Source organism: Ostrea edulis, chromosome 5 (assembly GCF_947568905.1).
Source record: "Ostrea edulis chromosome 5, xbOstEdul1.1, whole genome shotgun sequence".
NCBI lineage: Eukaryota > Metazoa > Mollusca > Bivalvia > Ostreida > Ostreidae > Ostrea > Ostrea edulis.
In genome coordinates, this window is record NC_079168.1 from 53,986,546 (window position 1) to 54,004,477 (window position 17,932).

At 36.5% G+C, this 17,932-nt stretch overlaps 1 pseudogene; it reads right to left on the reverse strand.

Moving 5' to 3' along the window:
- Nucleotides 1-1,847: 1,847 nt before the first annotated feature.
- LOC125651122 (uncharacterized) lies at nt 1,848-13,709 on the reverse strand (annotated as a pseudogene).
- Between the last annotated feature and the right edge of the window lie 4,223 nt (nt 13,710-17,932).

Here is a 17,932-nt window from a genome sequence, read left to right on the forward strand (position 1 = left end):
GGTAGTGTATAACTTTATAAATCGCTATTAGATCCAGACTGTAGAATTAGTTTTCATTATTGTAAAATAAGTGACATTTATCGAGATAATTTTCATCTAGATTTCTGAAAATGACTTTTAGTATAAAGCAAACATTCATAATCTCCAAGAGCAGGTTTCATATCTATAATACGAAATTAGAAGACAGTTTATTCCAACAATACCAACAAGCACCAAGTAAAATTGGGATGTATTTTAGATTTAGATTATTGTGGGTTTTTTTTATCACTTCCTCGTGATATTATTCCATTCCTTGTATCTACGCCTCTTTCCTTAAATAAAAGCGTTCCGGTTGATGGATGTACCCTTTCAACGCATGTGGATTGAATGCTTTGTCAAGGAAAATATGGAAGATAAATATCCTGACGTTTGTGTATGCGCTGAATCCCCGCAGTTTCACAAACGTTTAATTTTCAGTACTGATACTGTATACGGGGAATGCGCCGTCACATTATGGTGGATCTGGGTTATTATAAAAGAAGCAATAGTCTTATGTAATAAGTTTGGAAGAACTATATTCCTTGGTTGTTACGCACAAGTTTAGGTCTGCACTCCTGAAACATTCTGCACATGTACTTCAGAGTTAGAATTCAGTAACCTCCACAGATTAAATTGAAATTTGAAGGAGGGGACTCAGCAAACTCAAAATTAACATGGACTCTATTAGATGATTCTGATCATTTTGAATAATATTGACTATGACATTACACTTGCTTGAACTGGGAGCTAGTAAAACACATCTGTTCAACTCTAAAAAGAAGACACCAAAGTTTCAAACAAAATAATGTAATATTGTTATTCAAATTTGTCAATGATTTTAATTTTTGTCTCCAAACATCTAGTCATGTAATGAATTTCAACACTGCGCGCGCAAGCGTAGGTTGTGTCTACAAATGCGTTCAGGGACCGTTAATTTCAGCCAAATCTTCCCAGATCTAATTTTCAATCTCCAGTGAAATGCACCTTTGTTCACAGATAAATCGCGAACCGGGAACCCATTCCACCTCTCTTCAGTGATGCTCAACCGAAATGTTTCAAATCCGAAATAACAATGAAGTTTTAGAGCTATTATAGGGAAAACCAGTGTGCCAAAATATTGGAGTCAAATTCGTCTAAGGATAAGAGCTATGCGATATTATCTAGGTCTCCCAGTCACTTGGTTTATAACATAGTCATCTTCAATATAAAACTGTTGCTTCTTTGTGTTTGCTTTGCTATGGTTACAATTGGTTTAAAAGTAACATTGTCTGAGAGACTGATCGTGATACAAGAAAACTGAAAGGATATCTTTTGGGTCTAATACATAGTATGTTCGATCTGATTTATGTTGGTAACTGGGGTTTCTTTAATATGGGAAAATTAATTCAGAAATTTCAAATCAATATAGATAGCTAACTATAGCAGAAAAGAATTTCGTATCTAGAGAAGTAAAGGTGTCGTAATCACGGCAAATCTAAAATGCACATGCATAATTATATTGCCAACAACAATAATGGTAGTCATTTTAAATTATCATGCTTCAGTAGGCATTAGGAACTACAGGTAGGTTTACTAATCTGCTTGTTTTGGGGGATCTTTTGCATACACAAATTGAGGTCTTCGGCTATATGAATAGATGTAATGTCACAAAGTTTGTTCTATTCTTTAGAAGCTCTGTGTCCTTTGACGCCTACTGTGACACGGGACATCATCCAAAAGACTCGCAATATTTACTTCTAATACTGAACTTTTGACAAATGTATTAACAGTTGCTACCCTTTTATACGACTCAGACCCGTAACACTCAGGTCTCCAATCCACAACTGAAGTTAATCATGACAATCTTTGTTAACATTTCTGATTTTTTCTTTCCAAAAATAATGTTTGAGGGAACCGCACAATTTGTTGAAAATAAGAGGGTTGTTGAGTTCAAAACTGGTGACTTCAACACTGGTAATTGAAACGCCATTGTGGGAGCCTTGACGACACGATGCAGTTAAGATTGTACAGGGACAAATGTTGCAGAATTCCATATCCCCCCCCGTAGTAAACTGACTGTGAGAATGTTTGGGATACAAGTTCCAAGTGGCAATTCTGTCTATGAACCCAGTGGAAGAGTTTTGAAAAATATGCAAATCTTCGTATGCTTGTTTTGATAATGCCCGACATATTGCGAAGGTGACCTAAACCATTTGTTAGATTTATTGATTGGATACGATGTTTTTGAAGTTAACGAGAACCAAGACTCTGGAAAAGAACATATAGTACTAGAATTGAGCCATGCTTTCTCTTCCAACGCGACATCTGCCAAGTAGTTGTGTAGAAGAGTTCTGTATATGAAGTCTGAATCTTGTTCATTCATTCTTGTGAATATTCTTATGGTCATATCCGGTATGAGGTTTATCAATGGCGAGAATCCTAGAATAGTTCCTGTGCGGTGTAGGATTAATTATAGGGTCAAAATGCTACTTCAATTTGTTTATGTGCTGTATATTTACTTCGTCTATTATTTCATTTGTTGGGCTATTGTAAACGTTCTTCTCGCGTAGTGTGTCCCGTGGGGATCCGGGTTAGAATAGGTCCTCAAAACCCCTTACGACTAAATGGGGACAGCCCTTCGGACGATACCTTGAAAACCGATGTATCCCTCCCTGATCAAAGGCCGTAAGCACTGACCATAGGCCAAAATGTTACGCCCCTTCACCGACAATGGTAACACTTCCATATGGGTGAGAAAAGAAATTCTCGAGAGGGACGTAAAACAATATACAATCAATCTCGTGCAGTGCAGTGTACTGACGTGAAAGAAAACCAACATCAATGTTCAATTTCTTTGATCAAATATCAAAGATTTACATTTACAAAACTAAAAGGTTGTTTCCTAAAGTAGGTAATATATTCAAAATAGCATAGATGCTACAGAATTTAATTGGGGGAGGGGCTTTGCCAAAACAGCAGTGGGTGGACTGCAAAGGAATTACAATTTTGATACCTCTGTAGTGTCCATTTCTCCACCCAAGTGCATAGTTGTCTTCTCTTGTGGTGTGAGGAACATTGGTTTTAGAAAAATATTTGCTGATTCCAGTGGTTCATATGGAATTTCTGGCCTTATTTGTTGACCTCAGCGTTGCTAATGATATGATACGATGACCGTGTCCGTTTAATCCGCCACTTAGATGAAATTTCATCCATTTAGCCATATCGTGAGTACTGTGATCATCAAGCCTATTGAATTGCATATTTTCTATGAGGAGCTATATAGAATCAATTTTATTGGTAACGTTCAATGTGACAATATAACAAAATCGTAATACTGAATATAATCACAATTCGGAGTAATTTGTGAAAGTACAGAGCTACAAAATAGCAATGAAGATAATTAACTGTAAAGCGTTTCATTCAAATAAATTAATGTAAATTATCATAACAATGTTGTTATCATAATAAATATTATCCATCCATTATGGTATGGTGTAATCATTATACTACAGCTAGCATGTAAATTATGTTACACAGCATATTATTATAATGAAATTGTGATATATTATGCCATGGTATAATGCAAATTATCATGATAAATATGATATGTAACATGTAATTTATTGAATAATGCAAAGTAATAAAAATAGATAATTTGTGATATACACAGACATAAATGATATTTTGTATATTATGATATATTCCACTTACTCTTAAACATTAGAAAGGGGAAAATAGTCGACGATTTGGCCACGTTATCGATATACCCTTTTGCTACGTAATACCCGCTCTTAGTGAAATGAACGAAGAGTTATGCATTCCTAGGGGTGTAATAGTTCCGGTCGAACCAGATCTTCCCATGGTTTTCCGCCTATTTTTTCGGAAATCGTTGTAGAAAGACCAAAGGCAATATTTGAGTACGTGTATGTCTCTCGGAAAGGATAAATAGATTTCAGATGTTTCAAAACACTAGAAAGAAGGTACACAGAATTATGTTAATATTGCTGTTATGATAAATCGACTCAAGATTGAAGACTACAAAACGACAGACCCAATATGTACATCATGTATTTATTTGTTTAATTGATAGTGTTCTAAAAATTACTCAACGAGCTCAGTATATAAGGTGTGACTGGTATATAAGGTGTGACTGGTATATAAGGTGTGACTGGTGTAAGACCTAGTCAGAAGGGATTAACTTCATAGTTATTTCGGATTTCAAACATTTCGGTTGAGCATCACTGAAGAGACATTATTTGTCGAAATGCGCATCTGGTGCCTCAAAATTGGTACCGTATAAGTTTTACATTAGAGGCACGGATATTCATTCGGAAACCAAAAATTAATAATCAATCTTGCCAATTTGAGAATTCACGATTCATTTTTGCCCGATATTGAAAATCAAATGTACTCTTCATCTCAAAGGCACTTCCTACATTGTTTGATCTCAGCCAATCATAATCCTTTGAACTATGCATCCATATGATGATATGGTACGTACATATGATGAAAATGTTTTAAATTATTGATTATAGCTTGCCTTGGAAAATTGGCTCTGTTGAGTTTTGGATTCAACCGAAGGAAATCGTGTTTAGAAATGGCGAGTGCATGTGACAAAATGTCCCGGATGTTGACATTCTCGGTTCTGATCAGCTGCAATATATGTGCAAAGTAATAGTAATACCGCTGAAATAAACCAGGGAGCAAACGCACATGTCAGATGTTCTATTACAAGCATGAATTATGCATAAATGTTGTCATATAATGGGAAAGTCATCTTTGAATTGATAGAGTATGACACCATCTGTTTTATAAGGGGCTCTGAAGAGTTATTTCTGTCATCTGTATTTGTCAAATCCTGGTGAGTGAAATTGAGAAATTGTACTCCATATCAACAAAATTATTTTAAAAAATTTATGTTTAATTATGTGTATAGAGAACCACAAAATGACGGTAAATGATATTAATGGAATTCGCGACAATATTGACAAAATTTGCAGGAGTTTTCAATTTGTTTGTTTCAAAGAGACAAAGAGGTTTCAGACATCAAACGGAGATCGGATTAATACTTGCAAACGATACAGAGCAACAGCATTAACATATTTATGAGAACCAGTACGCGAACTTACACAAAGTCTTTCATTAGTAATAAAGAGATGCACTTATTATTAAATAAGCAAAGGTAAATGTCAATTCACGTTTTGTAAATAAATACTTAGAACTTCATCTAGTTGTTTAGCCAGTAATTTTGCAGACACCGCCTTGGTAATTGACGCAAGTCGGAATAAGGTGAATTCTGTAACAGGTGTTCGCTTTTGTAGGTCAGCCAGTCCGTACCCCTTGGAAAGAAGTAATTGGTTGTCTTTGGCGACTACATCACTGAGGCCTGGGACTCATGGGTGACATCTGGGACTACAATGAGTACCAAAAGTAGAAAACTTGTTAGCTAGCTGACCACATTTACTAATCACAGACATTCGAAGATTGTATCAAGTTACATAGAGGTCATAATAGCCCCTGAGAATAATGCATTGAATTAGTTAATGACGTCATCACTACATGTATATTGCTGAGTAAGTCTTTAAAAGCCCTAGTATTGAGATGAAAATGGCGACGACCGATACCTTCTTTTGCATAAAATTTATTTACCGTTTAGTGGCGTTTCAATATTTGTGTATGTCTCTTCACCTGTTTTATAGCTGGATCTACTGTATTTTCGAATTGAGAGACTGCCAGAATAACTTTCCAGTCCGTGACGAGTAGCGTCGACCACAACAGAGTTTTCATAAGAAGTGTCATTTTTGTATATATTTGTAAATATTTTGTATTTTTAACCGATGAGCTGTATAGCTTAAGGAAATAAAGAACCTGAGTGATTGATTGGTTGTATCCTGCTTAACTTCTCGCTGGAGAATTGTTCACTTATATGGAGACGTCCTAAAGAATCTGAATCTGAATTGTGAAAACCGAAGTTGATAAACAAGGCACATTCTGATAACAGGTTTTGGCCTCTCGTCATATCCGTGACATAGTATGTGAGACCATACCGTGTTTAAACCGTTTTTGTAAAGAGTTATAATCGTCTTCCTTTACGAATTTTTTCTCAATATTATTCCATAAATTTTGCGTCTTTTCTTTTTTGTTTTACTTTGATTCACCTATTGTGTCCAATTCAAATGGGGGGAAACTATGTTGTTTTTGGATTTAACATTTCATTCAGGAAATTCATATATCAAATGTTTAAAATTCATTTAAATACCAAGCGAGTGACCACGTATTTGGTTTCAATATTATAGAATCGTTATAATTGTTTCTTCTATAGTATATTTTAATTGATTCTGTAAAGGGCACATTTATAAAGAATGCAAAAAGGCATAAAAACAAAATTTGCAATAATAGAGCGTTTGTATTTTTAGCACACGTACATAGATAATTCGCACGTGGTGGCATCTTGAGGATTTCTTCACCATTTCATTTCTGACATGCACTTTTGAAATCTAATTAACTTGCATTTTCATGCATATACATTTGCTGGTATTCAAATTCTACAGTAATAATCAAATATAAGAATAGCAGTCAAACAAATTTTGTATAAAATGCGTGCACATTATGTGTATTTTAGAGTTCTGTAGCGGTTATCTTTATTGTCTAGCCCTATATTCCTTGGCGCTAGAAACGTAGACCCAGGCTCCATGAAATTTTGGCAATGACTTTATTGTTTTAATTCCCAATCTGTCTGTGTTAAAGATATATTTAATGTACCAAATGAATCCCCGAGCAAGCACAGGAAAACACAAATAATACTGCATAGAGGAAGGGCAATTTAATGCGTGTTTGAATTGTTGCACACATGGGTGACCAATATCTTTAATTCAAATGTATGAATTTAAGAAGAATTTTTAATGATTGTGTGCATTAGATATGTTATATCTATTAACATCATATGCAGTTAATAAAACTTCATCATTAGGAAGTCACTTGGAGCTCCAAATGAAATGTTCCTTATGTAACATAAATGATCTCTTTCCGTATTGAAAATTAGATAATGATTTTACGAATGCAATTGTAATCCCTCATTCCAAATAGTTGAAATGAATGGTCGTTCATAATTTCAAATATTGAAGCTCATTATTGCGAATGTGTTTTTAAAGGTATATTTTGTCCAGTGCGACAATTTGAGGGCAAAATTATGAATATCAGTACACGTGGTTTTTTCACGTCAAACGCAATATTCGAAAACGTAATGCACTATATGAATGTCAAATAGAAAAACTGTTATATGGTAAGCAATGGCCTGATCTCTTGGACATTACCAGGTAGTGTACAACCTAATTTCGGTAAACTTTAAAGTTATAAGGCGCAAATTTCCCGGAACAATCCCGGACCATTCGATATCTGACATATTGGACAGTTTTCGACATATTACATGTTCAACAAAAATATAATTTTTTTTTAGGTTTATCCATGTGTTTGTACATATCAGTTACTGTTAATAAATTATTATAAAAAGTTGTACCAGTAATTTTTACAATCACGGACAAAATTAAGGACATCGAATAATATCAGATGAATATCGTATTTGATAATTTATCGATGTGTCAGATCGTTGGTCTCGGGAGAGAGTGTCTTTCGTTGAATAAGATGATTATGCCATAAGGCTGATTCAAGGCCAAAATCACGAATTAAAAGGTCATATGTTATTTATTCAAGAATTATCAAAACTTATTTTTACTGTAAGATTGAAATAAAGCATTGATAAACAACGAATCTACTTCATATCGTATTATCTTAAGTTGTCATTTAAAAACAAACTGGCTTAGATCCGTCAAAGCGTGTCAACGCCACCACTTTAATCTCATTTTTGCTATTTCAGAGAAGTTTATCGCAAACGAAAGTAGGTTTTAAGATTGATTTCACGATATTTACTAATCAAGTAAGATTCTCTCATAGATTACGGACTTCACTTCTTATATGAAATAATATTAAAGGTTTAAGCACTAACTCGGGAGCAAGCATTTCGGAGTTTATTGGCACACTTTATTAATTGATTGATTGATTAATTGTATATTGTTTAACGTCCCTCTCGAGAATATTTCACTCATATGGAGACGTCACCATTGCCGGTGAAGGGCTGCAAAATTTAGGCCTATGATCGGCGCTTACGGCCTTTGAGCAAGGAGGGATCTTTATCGTGCCACACCTGCTGTAACACGGGGCCTCGATATTTACAGTCTCATCCGAATGATTCTCCCATTCAGTCGCCTCTTACAACAAGCAAGTGGTACTGTATTCTAACCCGGATCCCCACGGGTATTATTAATTGATAGGTATACGATCCATAGCGTCCTATCGTAGTGTCTGAACTCCTGAATGAATTTCCCAAAATTTGATAGAGAAATGTTTGTTCATCATACCATTGAACATGCCCAAATGTTATTATCATGTTCAGGAATATGAAGTTTGGATATGTTGGTCCCAGGTGTAAAAACTTTTTTTCTCGTACAAGGACGACCGACAACGCAGAAAACAGATTACCTGTATATTATAGTCGCCAGAGTACCACAGCAATGTGAGCCATCGAACAGATTACCTGTATATTATAGTCGCCAGAGTACCACAGCAATGTGAGCCATCGAAATACACATCAGTGTTTTGATTTAATATTTGTAAGTACAAATCTCAAGACAATACCTACTTACTTGCATTTGTCATAAAGTTGTGTTGTTAGTTTGCCGTTAATTTCTACTTTCAATAAAATATCTAAATATGAAGCAGAAGTGGACGATTTTTTTGGTGTCTTTATATGTATATACATGTGTGTGTGTGTGTGTGTGTGTGTGTGTGTGTGTGTGTGTGTGTGTGTGTGTGTGTGTGTGTGTGTGAATTTAACTGAATTTATCTACATGTATATATTTTAACAAATGTAAGAAAATACAGCTTATGAGAAGATCAACAAACAGTTGTTGAATATTTTCTACATAAAGAAAACATAGTTAGCATACTATTAATCAAACAGCAATTAATGATAAAGAAAAATAATTAATGAGTAATTGTAGAAGTTGTTTAGCATGTTTAAAACATTTATTCATAATTAATCGCTTCAAATGCCGATGTGTGACGTCCTGTCATCCCTAGTTGACTTTTATTAACATATATACATAAATATGTCCATTAATATGGTTTCAAAACATATTTTAATGAATTAAAAATACCTTTACACTTTCATTCTTTATTTATGAGTATCGATGTATTTCTATCATATTGTTTTAAAAAAAACATTTTTTGACCCAAGCTTTTTTAAAATGTTGACTTAAAATAGAATAAGCCGGAGCTTTCATTACTACCCAATATGTGTTCAATCTAAACAAAGTACAGTAGATGTATATGTATAGAATGCTGATGATATGATGGTAAATTCAACAGCATCGAATTATGCAGCAAGCATTTGCAAATAAAAAAAAAACTTTTTCACTGTGTACTAGTGTCACATGTACAAGTGCATGAAAATGTAGGGGGAAGTCATATTCTGATATTTCTTCACCAGGATGAATAAGGGCCTTTATCATATTCTGAGCTTCATCTACTCGTTTGATCATGTCCCTAACACTACAGCCATATTTCCATATTTTACATTTTCTTGCTAGCTTAAATCTTTGTTTACCACTTTCACATAATAATTTATTAGACTGCATATTGGTTTACAAGACAATATTTTCAAATCTTTTAAAATTTTCTTTTATCGTTTATCAATTTGAAAAATATTTTTATTTATCATTATTATTTTATTTATTTATTCTTAGTGCACAGTAACGATATAATCTCGCCGGGAACGAGTTTATTTTTGCACTGTAAAGATATAATTTCGCCGGATACGCGTTTATTTTTGCACAGTAACGAGATAGTTTTACCGGGTACATGCTCGAGTTTATTTTTGCACAGTAACGAGATAATCTCGCCGGGTACGAGTTTATTTTTGCACAGTGACGAGATAATCTCGCCGTTTACGAGTTTATTTTTGCACAGTGACGAGATAATCTCGCCGGGTACGAGTTTATTTTTGCACAGTAACGAGATAATCTCGCCGGTTGCTCCTTCTAAACTTTCAAAAAAGATTCAATTTAGTATCAATAGCGTTAAAGATTTCATTTAGTATCAATAGCGTTTAAGATTTCATTTAGTATCAATAGCGTTAAAGATTTCATTTAGTATCAATAGCGTTAAAGATTTCATTTAAGTGTTTTACACATTATAAACATGACAAGTTTGGCCCCGTCCTGGACCTAGGGGGTCATGAAATTTACAATTTTGGTAAAGGCCTCCCTGCTCTATATGACTGTGCAATTAGTTTTTCTTCTACACTTTTTGTTATTCTTAGTGCTCAGGGCGTACGTCTTATGACAAACATGTACATGTATACAATTAAAGTACAGGTAAACAATGGTATGGCATGGTACTTTTAAAACATTAATGATTATATAGACAGAGAATCCTATATAAGAATAGTTTTACAGTAAAGACATTTCCCCAAATTACACAACTCTTTGAAATTTTTTACACATACTAATTCTACAAGTTGTTTTGTGTTGTGGTGTTGTTTTTTTTTTTTTGTTTTTTTTTTACACATGTGCGGATATAGAGATCAAAGAATTTTGAAAAATGGTCAATTTTTGGGAGTTGTTGTCTCGGGATGCAGAAGACCTAAAATCTACAATAATTATTTGTGTCCCTTTTGTCCCAAAAATGCCTGGTACCAAATGTGAAAAGAACTGGAAGAGTAGTTCTTTTAAAATTAACACACGACTGACGCCAAAAGCAATAGGTCATCTGAGTACAATACACCGGCAAATGTCACATGCCACGCGATGTACACCATTTCTAAGGCAAGAAAAGAAAGTCATTTTTCAGACTAGAAAAATTTAATTAAAAGTGGCATTTTTTGGTAATTTATTACTAAATTGTCAAAATATACGTTTCAAAATTACGCCTCCGGTTCTTAATTAAGAACCCAATCCGTTATTATTTGTTGCAAATATCCAGTGATACAGGTTTATCATAAATTGACAAATAGAATATAGAATATACACTATGTATATATATATATATATATATATATATATATATATATATATATATATATATATATTTCAGATAAACCTTTTAAAAAAATTAACTACAATGTAATGCGTACCTTTGTTGAGAGATCTATTTTTATAGAGACTCTTTTATTATTTTCCTACAAATTACATGATGTAGAGGATTTTAATCCAATGCAAATTGATTGTCACAAATTTCATTGTGTATAACGGTATAAGATTAATAGTTTCACAGAAAGGTGCTTATCACAAGGACATCTACAAGTATATTATACGTGACAGTTTTAAAGTTGATTAGCAATGCATGATGTTTTTTAATCAGAGAGTGAAAAGCAACGCAAAATAGATTCTACACTCATTACGTTAAACAGGAGATTAATGGAGTTTTCTTGTGAATTTTAAATATGCTGATCAATGTTTGCCTTACCCTTTATACATCTTGAAAATTTTCTTTGCGTTTTATTAGTTCCGAAGAGGACCAATCTAATTAAAATTAGATCCTTTGATCCGCTGACGTTTATCGCTTGTGTAGCGATAGCGATATACGTGAGCGGATAAAAGGATTTCATTTTAATTAGATTGGAAGAGGACTATAGGTTTGCACTCCGTCCGTCAGTTCGTCTGTCTGTCCGTCCGAGGTAATCTTTTCCGGACTTTTTTTCTGTAACAGATGTAATATGCACAGCGTTGAAATTGTTCACAATTTCTCCCTCAGGAAGCGTAAAAGTGTATTTGTATTTCAGCTGGATTGGTGTACTATGACCTACTTTAGGGCTAAAAGTATATCAAACAGTTTTCCGGACTTTTTTGTTACGGATATAGATATTGCCCTGAAATTCCTCTCGGAGGAATACAAGTTCAGTTTGTTTTTCAGCTGGATTGGTTTGTCCACGTTTCCGTCCGAAGTAATGTTTTCCGGATTTTTTCTGTAACGAATATATGTACAGCGTTGAAATTTGGTCACAATTTTTCTCTCAAGAAGTGTACATGTAATTTCAGTTGGATTGGTGAACCATGACGTACTTTAGGGCTAAAAGTAGGTCAAACAGTTTTCCTTACATTTTTTCGTTACGGATACAGATATTTTTCTCTGAAATTTAGTCACAAGCTTCCTCTCGGAGAAATACAAATTCAGCTTGCAATTCTGCTGGATTGGTGCACCGTGACCTACTTTAGGGCTTAAAGTAGGTGAAATAGTCTCATTATGGACACAGATATTGCACTGAAATTCTGTCATCCCTGTTCGACGGGCGTATGATGTACATGTGCCGTTTACGGTACTCTTGTTTACTACTTTTGACAATATGGAATTTGAATCTGTCATATATGGCTTTCACTGTATAGATCTGGTTATTCTTGTACATAAATAATTGTTGACGTATGATTATTCACGCAGACTATTACGCAGACGACTTGACTTGGGACCGATAGGGAACATGTATTGGTACGTAATACTTACAGAATGCTTGTTTAGTTAATAACCTCTCATAGTACCACCTTTGTATTTTTGGAGCTGATAAAACATCTGCGCATATACATGAAAACTTTCTAGTCTTTTGAATATTTTCAATAATTTCAGAAGTTATAATAGCACAGTTGATCGCTTGCCAACTGTATGTCACATCCCAATGAAGTTAGGATATTATACAATCCCTTATTACATATGATGCTGAAGCAGAACGCATTTTCTAGTGATCAATAGACGAGATGAGGTGTGATACTTTGCATGTATAAATATTTGATTGTATATCTTTTAACGTCGCTCTCGAGAATTTTTCACTCATGTTTGATAACATGCACATCCTCCCGACTTAAAACAACCCATCCCATCCCCCAAAAATAACAACCCGACCCATCCCCAACAAACAACCTACCCCATCCCCAAAAAATAACAACCCGACCCATCCCCAACAAACAACCCACCCCATCCCCAACAAATAACAACCCACCCCATCCCCAACAAATAACCCGACCCATCCCCAACAAACAACCTACCCCATCCCCAACAAACAACCTACCCCATCCCCAACAAATAACCCACCCCATCCCCAACAAATAACAACCCACCCCATCCCCAACAAATAACCCACCCCATCCCCAACAAATAACAACCCACCCCATCCCCAACAAATAACCCACCCCATCCACAACAAATAACCCACCCCATCCCCAACAAATAACCCACCCCATCCCCAACAAATAACCCACCCCATCCCCAACAAATAACCCGACCCATCCCCAACAAACAACCTACCCCATCCCCAACAAACAACCTACCCCATCCCCAACAAATAACCCACCCCATCCCCAAAATAGATTGAGTTCCTGTTTGGTTGAGTCTATTGTTGTTATTTTACATCAAGGTCAGTTCAAAGTCGAAATTTTTTCAAGCCTGGAGGCATTAAAATAATGCAGTAAAATAATTTTATTCAGCTTGCTAATCTACGTAATCAATCTTAATCTTCAAGTTATACAACTAGAACAATTCTGGGTCTGAAAATAAGTTCAAGAATAGTTCGTAACAGACTGCGGAAACATAACATCTTCCCGCCAGACCCCAGCGATCCGCCCCGTACTGCCCATGCCCCAGCGATCCGCCCTGTACTGCTGCAGAGACATCATTTGCGCGTTGGACACATATTTCATTCACTGATTAATCTCATTTTTATCTAAAGGCCCTGTCACATTATGACGCTCTCACCAGCGTTCGAGTAACGTGTTGCGAAACGCAGAGGAACGTCGAGAACTTTAGAAACAAGTTACAAGAAAGTTAGACGAGCGTCGGCAAACGTTGGGGAACGTCGAGGGACGTCGACAAACGCTGAGGGTGAAAAATAATTTTGGGTGTGCACAAAAATCAACGACGTTCTATCAAAACCCTACTTACACGTAAGAGGAACATTACACGAAAGTTGGTGGGCGTTACTCGAATGTTACTCAAAAGTCAGGACGTTCCCTGGACGCTAGGTGGACGCCGCACATCAGGGTTGAGTGTCCAGCGCGTAGCAAGCGCTTGGGTAACGTTTGCGTAACGCCTGTGTAACGTCCATCGAACGTCTGTCCAGCGTGTCGCCAACGTTTCGCAGCGTTCGAGAGCGTTCGCCGATCGTTCTTAACGCTCTTTCAACGTCTTCCTAACGTCTGTCAGCGATCCTAGATTTTGCAGCATCTGTGTAACGCGACTGTAACCTACTGGTAGCGTTCAGAAGGGTTTGGCAGCCACTTGCCATATATAAAGGGCTTGCAGAGGCTCTGTTGGAACTTTCACAGAGTGAAGACCTCAGAAGAATGACAGACCAAGATAAACACCAGTATGCTGTTGCTGCTCTCATGCATCACAACAACCTCCTGCAGTTGGCATTGCACCAGGTCAAGATGTCCAAGGCAGAGTCCAAGAAGAAAAGGAAGAGGAGAGGGAGAAAGAGCTGGGTGAGACCCTGAATAGGAAGGCGACCCCAGTTTGGTGTTTATGACAAGCTGATGGCTGAACTCAGAGCTGAAGACCAAGCCTCTTTCCACAACTTCATCCGAATGCCACCAGAGATGTTTGATGAGCTGAGACAGAGGTGGAACTTCCCCTATGTCTTTGGAGCACTAGATGGTAAGCATGTGGCCATTAAGTGCCCTGCACACAGTGGCTCCTTGTACTAAAACTACAAAGGGTTCTATTCCATCGTGTTGCTGGACGTTGTAGATGCTTACTACAAGTTCCTGTGGGCATATCTTGGGAGGCCTGGGATCAGCATCCGATTCCCAGATCTACAACTCTAGTGAGCTGAAACATGGAGCTGAAGAAGACCTGCTTTGGTTTCCACAGCCTACACCTCTCCCACAAGACACTACAGATGTTCCATACTTCTTCATTGGAGATGACGCCTTTGCCCTGAGAGCCTACATGATGAATCCCTACAGTCTCCGTGGTCTATCACAGGAGGAGCGCATATTCAACTAGAGGTTATCGAGAGCCAAGAGGGTCGTGGAGAACGCCTTTGGGATCCTTGGCAACAGGTTCCAGGTGATGCTGGGCACTATGCAGCACAAGCCAGAGACTGTGAGGCTGATAGTGAAGACCTGTTTGGTCCTTCACAACCTGATGAGGGTCAGGTATCCAACGCTGCAGAACCAACAGCTGGACCAGCCAGAAGGTCCAGAAGAAGACTTTGTGCCTGGTGCCTGGAGAGATGGCTTGAATCTGGAAGACACACAGGTTGTTGCAGGCCCCAACACTGTGACCAAGGAAGCCAAGAAGCAGAGGAACCTTATCAAGCACTGGGTAAACTCCTCAGCTGGGGCATTGGACTGGTAGGACAGGATGGTGTAGACCTGGACCCTAGTGTTGCAGTGCAGAATGAATTTATTATAGACTTCACTTTTTGGTAGACAAAATTTTTAGAAACTGAAATATTGTATGTGTAATTTACAATTACCTATTTGTAGATAACAGTAATAATAAATGTAATATTGTGTGTGTCATTTCAAAGTAGTTATTTGTATAAAACATTAATAAATGTCTTATTGTTTCTGTGATATCAAAAAACATGTTTACCTTTCGCTTTATTTATTTTGGCATGGGTTGTTGGCTGAGCGTTACCCAAGCGTTACAAAAACGTTAAAACAACGTTGACCTAGAATCTCAATTTGAAGAATGTCGACTTTTCTCCAATTTTTCAAAACGTAACCAAACGTCTAACAAAACGCTATAGTGTGACAGGGCCTTAAACAGCAGTGGGTGTCCTGCAAAGTTGACAGGGCCTTAAACAGCAGTGGGTGTCCTGCAGAGTTGACAGGGCCTTAAACAGCAGTGGGTGTCCTGCAGAGTTGACAGGGCCTTAAACAGCAGTGGGTGTCCTGCAGAGTTGGAGAACGCTCCGTAGACGCTGGTGATGTACAATGACAGTCTTTTGGTGGAATGGTCTTTGGGAGGCATAACTGCACATGAAATAATTCCTTAGCAGTCAAAGACGGATTCGGTACATTGACGAAATTACTCGACCCCATTTCTTGCCCTGGCCTTCATATAAAATCGTAAGAAACTAGCTCAGTGCACGTTTGTCGGCTACAAAACAAGATTTGGAGTGAGGTACCTATAATATAAAATGGCTTCAGAAGTGTAGCTATTTGGAATTTGCAGAAAGTATTTTTCTACTTCATTTTGGCAATATTAATTATTTTGGAAATCTTTTCCCTCTTTGATATTGACATTCTGTTTACTTTGATTTAAATATCGTCCGTCACATCCTTGAACTTTGTAACTGTAAGAAATATAACTTTGGTATTAATAGTATTTAATATGTACCAATAGTATTGATATCAAAAGAGACGACAGCCTCGTTTCTTAGTACACACTAGTTTTTGTGTCGCCCACAAAACACGTAGGGATAATTTGGTGGACATAAGTGAAACAAGTTGTCCGAAGAACAAACAGTTAAGTTTAGTATCAGATATACATAGGAATCACGCATTTGGTACTACTTTTGGCTCATTACATATTTATGTTACTTTAAACGTCTGAACGTTTAAAAGGTGAATTTTTTATTTATGTTTTGTAGGTTAAGTAATGTTTTACATTTGCTTGTTTTGTAATGAGGGTTTTATGTGTTTCTAAATGTTTGTTTTGATTGCCTGTCATTTATTGAATTAATAAGTGATTCCAATATGTCAGACTGAGCACCGCCCTATCAGGTATCTATAAATAATTTTTATTTAATGAAGTTAGCTCCTGAGTACAATTGCGCAGGATGCTACAACTAAGTATTCACTGGTTCAATACTGATCCCATTGGTGCAAATATATTACACATCTATTGCTGAACCCTATCCAGTTGAAAATTTTTGTGTCAAATTCAAATTTTGAAAGGGTTTGACAGGGAATTTATTTTGTGGCGGAAGGATTCATTAATCAAAACGTTCTGAAGCGGTTGAGAGTTATTCCCCTTTGCAGTATTTTGTAAATCAAGAAATCATTGTATATAATTTAATTAACGTGTTAATTGATTAAAAGAAATTACAAGAATGAGTGTTGTATGTATATAAATAAGATGAAAATGAATGTTTGGTTCAGATGAGCAAAGTAAGCTCAAAAATCGGATTCTTGCCTATAGAAAATTATGCTTATTGACGTAAAGATTATTTATATTGGAAAAAGGCCGGGGTGCGAGTGTGAATTGATGTGTTCAACTTGCATGACGACGAATTGTTGTCAGGCTTAATTACAAACTAGAGACCATAGTCGTGAGAGTCAGAACTATTGTAAGTAGTTATCATAGGTATACTACTGTTTGACAAGTGGCAAGTGACCAAGTGATCACAGAGAGCCAAGTTGACTACGGGTCGTGTGGCCATACATTGTTTGCATAAGCCAAGTGGCAAGTGCGGGTGACCAAGTGGCAAGTGCGGGTGACCAAGTGGCAAGCTGCCAAGTGGTGTGAGTAAGCCAAGTGGCAAGCTGCCAAGTGGTGTGGGTAGCCAAGAGGCAGCACCTTGATTAAAATAGGCATAAGTGATTTCTCTTTGTTAATTATAGCACTAGGCAAGTGACACAAGCATATCTGTATATTAGAATTTGTTTTACACTAGACAAGTGTCCATTATCTGTATATTTTGCATTCGTTATTATCCTTATAAGACTTGGGCAAACCAAGTACGATCCCAAGGAGATCGCTCGGGTCTCGCACGTTACAGTTCTAATTCTGCATGATATTACAGTTTCTGTTTCATCCAATGTATCGTCTATTTTTATACTCAGGACTATACATATATTTCAGTTTTATAATTTATGATACAGGTAGTTGAAACTAAGAATTAGTTCAAATGTTGTACATGTAATTAATTAACTTGGTTGAT